Below are 8615 nucleotides of genomic sequence, written 5' to 3' on the forward strand. Positions count from 1 at the left end.
ATCATATCGTAGAAACTTTTATTTTCTTGTCACGATGATTTTCCACTTCACTCTGAAATTCTTTGAACTATTCAAATGTTTCAGACTTATGTTTCATCAAGTAGATATCCCCATATCTGCTCAAATCATCTTGTGAAGGTCAGAAAATAATGATACCTGCTGTAAGCCTTAATATTCATCGGACCACATACATCAGTATGTATGATTTCCAACAAATCTGTTGCTTGCTTCATTGTTCCGGAGAACGGCATTTTAGTCATCTTGCCCATAAGGCATGGTTCGCAAGCATCAAGTGATTCATAATCAAGTGATTCCAAGATCCCATCAACATGGAGTTTCTTCATGCGCTTTACACCAATATGACCTAAACGGCAGTGCCACAAATAAGTTGCACTATCATTATTAACTTCACATCTTTTGGTTTCAATATTATGAATATGTGTATCACTAAGATCGAGATCCAATGAACTATTTTCATTGGGTGTGTAACCATATAAGGTTTTATTCATGTAAACAGAACAATAATTTATTCTTTTACTTAAATGAATAACTGTATTACAATAAACATGATCAAATCATATTCATGCTCAACGCAAACACCAAATAACACCTATTTAGGTTCAACACTAATCCCGAAAGTATAGGGAGTGTGCAATGATGATCATATTAATCTTGGAACCACTTCCAACACACATCGTCACTTCACCCTTAACTAGTCTCTGTTTATTCTGCAACTCCCGTTTCGAGTTACTACTCTTAGCAACTGAACTAGCATCAAATACTGAGGAGTTGCTATAAACACTAGTAAAGTACACATCAATAACATGTATATCAAATATACTTATGTTCACTTTGCCATCCTTCTTATCCGCCAATCACTTGGGGTAGTTCCGCTTCTAGTGACCAGTCCCTTTGCAGTAGAAGCACTTAGTCTCAGGCTTAGGACCAGACTTGGGCTTCTTCACTTGAGCAGCAACTTGCTTGCCGTTCTTCTTGAAGTTTCCCTTCTTCCCTTTGCCCTTTTCTTGAAACTAGTGGTCTTGTCAACCATCAACACTTGATGTTTTTCTTGATTTCTACCTTCGTTGATTTCAGCATCACGAAGAGCTTGGGAGTTGTTTCCGTTATCCCTTGCATATTATAGTTTATCACGAAGTTCTACTAACTTGGTGATGGTGACTAGAGAATTCTGTCAATCACTATCTTATCTGAAAGATTAACTCCCACTTGATTCAAGCGATTGTAGTACCTAGACAATCTGAACACATGCTCACTAGTTGAGCGATTCTCCTCCATCTTTTAGCTATAGAATTTGTTGGAGACTTCATATCTCTCAACTCGGGTATTTGCTTGAAATATTAACTTCAACTCCTGAAACATCTCATATGGTCCATGACATTCAAAACATCTTGGAAGTCCCGATTCTAAGCCATTAAGCATGGTGCACTAAACTATCAAGTAGTCATCATATTGAGCTAGCCAAATGTTCATAACGTCTGCATCTGCTCCTGCAATAGGTCTGTCACCTAGCGGTGCATCAAGGACATAATTCTTCTGTGCAGCAATGAGGATAAACCTCAGATCACGGATCCAATCCGCATCATTGCCACTAACATCTTTCAACACAATTTTCTCTAGGAATATATCAAAATAAACACAGGGAAGCAACCACGCGAGTTATTGATCTACAACATAATTTGCAAAATACTACCAGGACTAAGTTCATGATAAATTTAAGTTCAATTTAATCATATTACTTAAGAACTCCCACTTAGATAGATATCCCTCTAATCCTCTAAGTGATCACGTGATCCAAATCAACTAAACCATGTCCGATCATCACGTGAGACGGAGTAGTTTCATTGGTGAACATCACTATGTTGATCATATCTACTATATGATTCGCGCTCGACCTTTCGGTCTCCGTGTTCCAAGGCCATATCTTTATATGCTTGGCTCGTCAAGTATAACCTGAGTATTCCGCGTGTGCAACTGTTTTGCACCCGTTGTATTTGAACGTAGAACTTATCACACCTGATCATCACGTGGTGTCTCAGCACGAAGAACTTCCGCAACGGTGCATACTCAGGGAGAACACTTCTTGATAATTAGTGAGAGATCATCTTATGCTACCGTCAATCAAAGCAAGATAAGATGCATAAAAGATAAACATCACATGCAATTAATATAAGTGATATGATATGGCCATCATCATCTTGTGCTTGTGATCTCCATCTTCGAAGCACCGTCGTGATCACCATCGTCACCGGCGCGACACCTTGATCTCCATCGTAGCATCGTTGTCGTCTCGCCAATCTTATGCTTCCACGACTATCGCTACCGCTTAGTGATAAAGTAAAGCATTACATCGCGATTGCATTGCATACAATAAAGCGACAACCATATGGCTCCTGCCAGTTGCCGATGACTTGGTTACAAAACATGATCATCTCATACAATAAAATTTAGCATCATGTCTTGACCATATCACATCACAACATGCCCTGCAAAAACAAGTTAGACGTCCTCTACTTTTTTGTTGCAAGTTTTACGTGGCTGCTACGGGCTTAAGCAAGAACCAATCTTACCTACGCATCAAAACCACAACGATAGTTTGTCAAGTTGGTGCTGTTTTAACCTTCGCAAGGACCGAGCGTAGCCACACTCGGTTCAACTAAAGTTGGAGAAACTATCACCCGCAAGCCACCTCTGTGCAAAGCACGTCGGGAGAACCGGTCTCGCGTAAGCGTACGCGTAATGTTGGTCCGGGCCGCTTCGTCCAACAATACCGCCGAACCAAAGTATGACATGCTGGTAAGCAGTATGACTAATATCGCCCACAACTCACTTGTGTTCTACTCGTGCATATAACATCAATACATAAAACCTAGGCTCGGATGCCACTGTTGGGGAACGTAGTAATTTCATAAATTTTCCTACGCACACGCAAGATCATGGTGATGCATAGCAACGAGAGGGGAGAGTATGATCTACGTACCCTTGTAGATCGACAACGGAAGTGTTGACACAACGTAGAGGAAGTAGTCGTACGTCTTCCCGATCCGACCGATCCAAGCACCGTTACTCCGGCACCTCCGAGTTCTTAGCACACGTACAGCTCGATGATGATCCCCGGGCTCCGATCCAGCAAAGCGTCGGGGAAGAGTTCCGTCAGCACGATGGCGTGGTGACGATCTTGATGTTCTACCATCGCAGGGCTTCGCCTAAGCACCGCTACAATATGACCGAGGTGGAATATGGTGGAGGGGGGCACCGCACACGGCTAAGGAACGATCACGAAAGATCAACTTGTGTGTCTAGGGGTGCCCCCCTGCCCCCGTATATAAAGGATCCAAGGGGGAGGGGGCGGCCGGCCAAGGTGGGCGCGCCAAGGGGAGTTCTTTCCTAGTTGGACAAGGAGAGAGGGGGAAAGAGGAGGAAGAGAGGAAGGAAAGGGGGGGCGCCGCCCCCCTTCCCTTGTCCTATTCGAACTAGGAAGGGGAGGGGCGCGCGGCCACCTCCTTCTCTCTTCTCCCTCAAGGCCCATGTAGGCCCAATAACCCCCCCGGGGGGTTCCGGTAACCCCGCGATACTCCGGTAAAATGCCGATTTCACCCGGAACGATTCCGATGTCCAAATATAGGCTTCCAATATATCGATTTTTATGTCTCGACCATTTCGAGACTCCTCGTCATGTCCGCGATCTCATCCGGGACTCCGAACTCCTTCGGTACATCAAAACTCATAAACTCATAATATAACTGTCATCGAAACCTTAAGCGTGCGGACCCTACGGTTCGAGAACAATGTAGACATGACCGAGACACGTCTCCGGTCAATAACCAATAGCGGGACCTGGATGCCCATATTGGCTCCTACATATTCTATGAAGATCTTTATCGGTCAGACCGCATAACAACATACGTTGTTCCCTTTGTCATCGGTATGTTACTTGCCCGAGAATCGATCGTCGGTATCTCAATACCTAGTTAAATCTCGTTACCGGCAAGTCTCTTTACTCATTCCGTAATACATCATCCCGCAACTAACTCATTAGTTGCAATGCTTGCAAGGCTTAAGTGATGTGCATTACTGAGAGGGCCCAGAGATACCTCTCCGACATTCGGAGTGACAAATCCTAATCTCGAAATATGCCAACCCAACATGTACCTTTGGAGACACCTGTAGAACTCCTTTATAATCACCCAGTTACGTTGTGACGTTTGGTAGCACACAAAGTGTTCCTCCAGCAAATGGGAGTTGCATAATCTCATAGTCATAGGAACATGTATAAGTCATGAAGAAAGCAATAGCAACATACTAAACGATCGGGTGCTAAGCTAATGGAATGGGTCATGTCAATCAGATCATTCAACTAATGATGTGATCCCGTTAATCAAATGACAACTCTTTGTCCATGGTTAGGAAACATAACCATCTTTGATTAACGAGCTAGTCAAGTAGAGGCATACTAGTGACACTCTGTTTGTCTATGTATTCACACATGTATTATGTTTCCGGTTAATACAATTCTAGCATGAATAATAAACATTTATCATGATATAAGGAAATAAATAATAACTTTATTATTGCCTCTAGGGCATATTTCCTTCATGTGTACCATTTCCAACTATAAACTTTGTCCTATTCAAAAAAACTGATTTAACTCTCATCAGTCCTTTCCAAAAAGGCGAGTTCGTCGGCCTCACTGTCACCTTATATAGCCACTTGCTGAGAAGACATCTGTTCTTCACCTCAAAATTTTCAATACCTAGATTGCCTTGCTCTTTTGGTCAACAAATAATATCCCATTTAGCGAGTCTGTATTTTCGCTTAAGTTCATCACTCTGCCAGAAGAAGCGTGATCGATAGAAGTTAAGCCTTTTCCGAACTCTAACTGGTACATCGAAAAAGGACAAGAGAAACATGGGCATACTCATGAGAACCGAATTAATGAGAATTAATCGGCCTCCGTATGACATCAGCTTGCCCTTCCAGTAGCTCAGTTTCTTCTCCAATCGATCCTCAATGCACTTCCATTCTCTGTTTGTCAGCTTATGATGGTGGATTGGTATACCCAAATACGTGAAAGGTAAAGCCCCCAATTCGCACCCGAACAATTGTTTGTAAGCATCTTGTTCCTCATTAGCTCTTCCAAAACAGAACAATTCGCTTTTATGGAAGTTAATCTTTAACCCGGTCAATTGTTCGAATAAGCATAGCACCAGCTTCATGTTTCGCGCTTTTGCCAAGTCATGCTCAATGAAGATGATAGTATCATCGGCGTACTGTAGGATAGAGACACCTCCATCAACTAGATGAGGAACCAGCCAGCTACCTGACCAGCATCGTTAGCCCTTCCTATTAGAATCGTCAACATGTCGACTACTATGTTGAACAGAATAGGTGACATCGGATCTCCTTGTCTCAGGCCCTTATGTGTTTGGAAGTAGTGACCTATGTCGTCATTCACTTTAATTCCAACACTCCCTTTTTGCGTGAAAGATTCTACCTGGTGTGTCCAGGCCTGATCGAAACCTTTCATACGCAAGGCCTGTTGAAGAAATGGCCATTTGACTTTATCGTACGCTTTCTCGAAATCTACTTTGTAAACAACCCCGCCTAGTTTTTTCGTGTGAATTTCATGGAGCGTTTCATGAAGGACCACAACCCCTTGTAGGATGTTTCTGTCCGGCATGAAAGCAGTTTGGGACGGCTGCACCACAGAGTGCGCAATCTGTGTAAGTCTATTAGTCCCAACCTTGGTGAAAATTTTGAAACTTACATTAAGAAGACAGATCGGCCTGAACTGCTCAATTCTCACGGCCTCTATTTCCTTATGGATCTAGGAAGCTTATAAATATGTTAATATCCTAGAGGATCAGAAAAATCCAGATACTTCAAGTGGCGAAACAATCCTACGTTGTTGATATCCTTTTGTGCGACTTGAAACCGTGCATTCTCTAGATCCAAGGCCCGGAGCATTCTCATGTTAGGTGAACAAACTGAAGGTGATGGCCGCAATGATCTCTCACCAAACACAGTTATTGACCGGACGTGCCTCCAATCCATATCTATCTTTTGGCACATGCTACCATGGTATGCTACATGTCGGAAGGTCTCCTCCATAGCACCAGTTACATTATTTCCATCCACAAACACGAAATTTTCATCTCTAGAAACTAAGGTCATGACATCACGCACAATATCGTGGACTCGACAACTCTTCACAACTCCTTCTATGTCCACCCTTGATGGTTGAAGCATGCTTCGGTTGATTAACTCATTAAAGTAACCTTTTGCCACCTCCTCAATGTTCACCCCAGTCCCACCTCTAATCAACCCCTCTACAATCCATCTTTCTACTAGACGCCTCATCTGGATTTCTAAATCCTCGGGAAAGATGCTTAGGTATAAGAAACATGGCTTAAGATGAGATGGCAAGTGGTTGTAACTCAAAGTAACCATCATCTTCATTGCTTTAAGGCTTGGGTTACTCTCAAGCTCAGAGCGGAGTTGGTTATAGACATGCTCCCACTCTGTTATCTTTTTAGTGGCAAGGATCCCTCCAATTGTGAGTATGGACAGTGGGCAGTGGTAAACACCCACACTTTCTAACTAGTTTTTCAACTATGCTCTTGAAGTTTTCATCTTTGTCCATGTCTTCATATATTTTCCTACTCTTTTTTAGTAGCAAATTTGTGGCCTCAACTACCTCCAAGGTTTTAAGGTGGTAGATAAGGGTTTCAAGAGTACATTCCTTTGCTAAGCCAACATCATGTGTTGTTACTATTACCCGACTACCTTTCTTGTTACTATTAGGAAAAACAATATATTTATTCCACCTTCATGCATCTATGGTCCACAAGTCATCAAGAATAATAAGGTACCTCTTATCCTCAATCTCTTGATTGAGGTACTCGGCGAGGTCCTGTACTTGCACCACCTTCCCTTCAAGTTCTTTTAACAAGTTCTTAAGTGAATCTCCACCCAGAAGTTGCCTAATCATATCCTTGAGCATTTCTATCTTGAAAAATGACTGTAAAACTGTGATCCAAGCACGGCAAGAAAAAATCTTCACAATATCTTCCTTACTTTCATAAGTTTTTCTTGCAAGAGTAGTCTTGCCTAAACCCCCCATGCCAACGACGCATATAACTTTGGCATCACCATCTCCAGTGTTGACATCCATCAGCTTAATCAACTCCTCCCTAGGCTTGGTAAACCCCGCAAGTTCTGCTTCATCAGTGTTGCTTGCTGAATGATTACGTACATCTTCTATGTAAGAAACCTCCTTGTCACTGGTCGTTGAGGCCTCTGTCTTGATCAAGTTGTAGCGTGCATTCCCGCTGCTCACTTCTTCAACTCTTGATTTCAGGTTGCAAATTTGGATAGCAATTCGACGACGATCTTTGAGCGTCATCAGCCGTTTTGTTAGGCTTTGGCTCCTCACATGAACCATAAATTCATCAAGGCAATCTTCTATATTGTAGGACAGGTCTCTTAATTACTTGCTCTGCCCACACCTTCAGTAGCATGTCTCTGTTTTTCGTTGCTTCGGCGGCAGCCAAGATTGCTTGCATCGTCTTTAGCTCGTCTTTGATGAACCCGCCAAACAAAAGAAGGTTCAAAAGAAACTTAACTAGACCATCATATGGTGTCATTTTATAGATCGTGACATGTATGCAACAATGCAGGAGGAACTTTGCCACCTCCATGACAAACAAGGTATTCAAACAACGGAAAATAGATCTGAAACATACATGAAAAACAACTATATGCTGTATCAGTAAGCTTGTTGATGGCTTTGACACATTATAAGAGGTAACTGCATGCACGCGCACATACCAAATGTCCTTTTGCACGCCCATCATCAAGCTAAGCTCTAAGGCGGCAGCGGAGGTGGCCATGCTGATGGCGCCTCCTAGCATGGACCTCGCCATGCTCATCACCGTCTCCGCTGTCTCCGGGCGGCCGCGTCCCCTCAGTCAGCGATCGAGGGCGGAACAATTATGGGTGTTTCTCTCTGGACCAGAGAAGAGAAGGTGAGCTGAAAATGAAAATCTCGAAAGAAAGGCATGTTTCCACTCGTGATCTGTACATGAGTTCAGCTCACCTACGTGCGTCCTAATAATCAAATAATGGTAGGACAAATTCCAACTTTCAGAAAATTAAGAAACCAGATTTATAAATTTCTAATGAACTTTCACAAACAGGCTAAACAGATCTTGGTTTCTCTGGACGAAGTCTCTGGAATATGCAAAAAAATAATAATCTCTGAATATGCAAAAATGGGTGGCAATCTCGGGGTTGAGGAGAGAGAGACGCAAAAATTGATCTTCTCTCCTTTCCAATTTCTCTAACTATGTAGCTACCTTGTGGTAGATAGTGGCCGCTGACCTGTACCAGCCTCTCCATTGCAGCTGTGCTTATCTCAATGTTGCCGCTACCTTTCCTCCTCCGGAACACTTGAACTACACTTATTCGTACGTCCCATGTAATTTTTCAACATGATGTATTTCCAAATGCCTCCCATTCATATTTCTCCATTGATTGCATTGATCCAACCTATTGTTTTTTTCACTGCTCTCGCGATTGGGATCCTCGACTCCACA

The 8615-nt window shown here is 42.8% G+C and overlaps 1 pseudogene; it reads right to left on the reverse strand.

The window, feature by feature from the left end:
- Nucleotides 1–5743: 5743 nt before the first annotated feature.
- LOC125525485 lies at nucleotides 5744–8615 on the reverse strand (annotated as a pseudogene).

This window comes from Triticum urartu, chromosome 7, assembly GCF_003073215.2.
Source record: "Triticum urartu cultivar G1812 chromosome 7, Tu2.1, whole genome shotgun sequence".
In the NCBI taxonomy this organism is placed as follows: Eukaryota; Viridiplantae; Streptophyta; class Magnoliopsida; order Poales; family Poaceae; genus Triticum; species Triticum urartu.